We start from the raw sequence: 1,084 nt of genomic DNA, 5'->3' as shown, positions 1-1,084 counted from the left end.
TTGACCGATGTTGTATCTTGACCACCCGCCAGCTGCCCCCTCCCCTCTGTCCAGCTCAGAGAAGACAGTCGTAGAATGACAACAAAACCTCCGTTTGCCTCTTCTTCTTTATTCTTTGCTCTCTCTATCCTCTCTCTCTTTATCTTTTCAAAGGACTCGCCTTTTCTCCAAAAAATAAAACGTTATGGGAGAGGTGGGGGGTATAAAATTGTAATACACGCTGATTGCCACACCTAATAGTAGTAGATTATCCTTGTGATCATGATGATCTCTTAGGTTGCTTTTTATTTTTTCTCCAAGTTGGTAAGTCATTTAAGAAGTTTGACTTCCTACATGCCGGTCTGTCCCCGTCGTTTTTATGCAAGAAAAATTCTGAAAGTAGGGCCTATGCAAACTGAGCCCAAAAATGTGAAATTATGCGATTCTGTTCATTTCAACAAAGAATGATAAATGAAAATAATCAGAAATTATGCAAAAAATGATCAAATTTTGCTAAATTATGCGGGGTGCATACAACCACGGGGACTGGCCGGTAGCTTGGTAACTCTTGATGTCATGTAGTAGGGACACTTGTGAACTTAGGGTCAAGTGCCCTACTGCAGCCGCTTGTTGAGGTGGCTGCTCATAACTCCTTAGAACAGAGTTAGAGTTCGAGTTGCCAAAGGAAAGTTTTTCTAGAAGCAATTGATTCATATGGTTGAAAAGTGAGCCTGACACACTGACACAGTGCCTGCACTCCTGTACCAAAAATGGCAAACAAATGAAGATTTTAGAAGGGAAATACCCTAATATTTGCTTTGTTCCCCGTGTGTGCAACTACATGCCCTCGGTTCAACCAGTTGTTAGAGTTAGATTTTGGTGCAACCAGTATGCTAGTTTAGTTTTAGTAGAGGTTTTACGGCGCTCTCAACTACATAAGGTCATATGAGCGCCAAGGGGTGAATGTCAACAGAGAAGTCCTTACTTACAGGGAATCAAGACTTACTCAGCTCAATTCTCTAGCTTCAAAAGCACTATAAGTCTGCTTCGACTATCAAAGCACTCCGGAAATAGTAGGTCACAAGGGTGTGACAAACATACAAAA

This window comes from Aplysia californica, unplaced genomic scaffold, assembly GCF_000002075.1.
Source record: "Aplysia californica isolate F4 #8 unplaced genomic scaffold, AplCal3.0 scaffold01252, whole genome shotgun sequence".
Classification (NCBI taxonomy): domain Eukaryota; kingdom Metazoa; phylum Mollusca; class Gastropoda; order Aplysiida; family Aplysiidae; genus Aplysia; species Aplysia californica.
Note: the sequence above shows the minus strand (reverse complement) of the source record.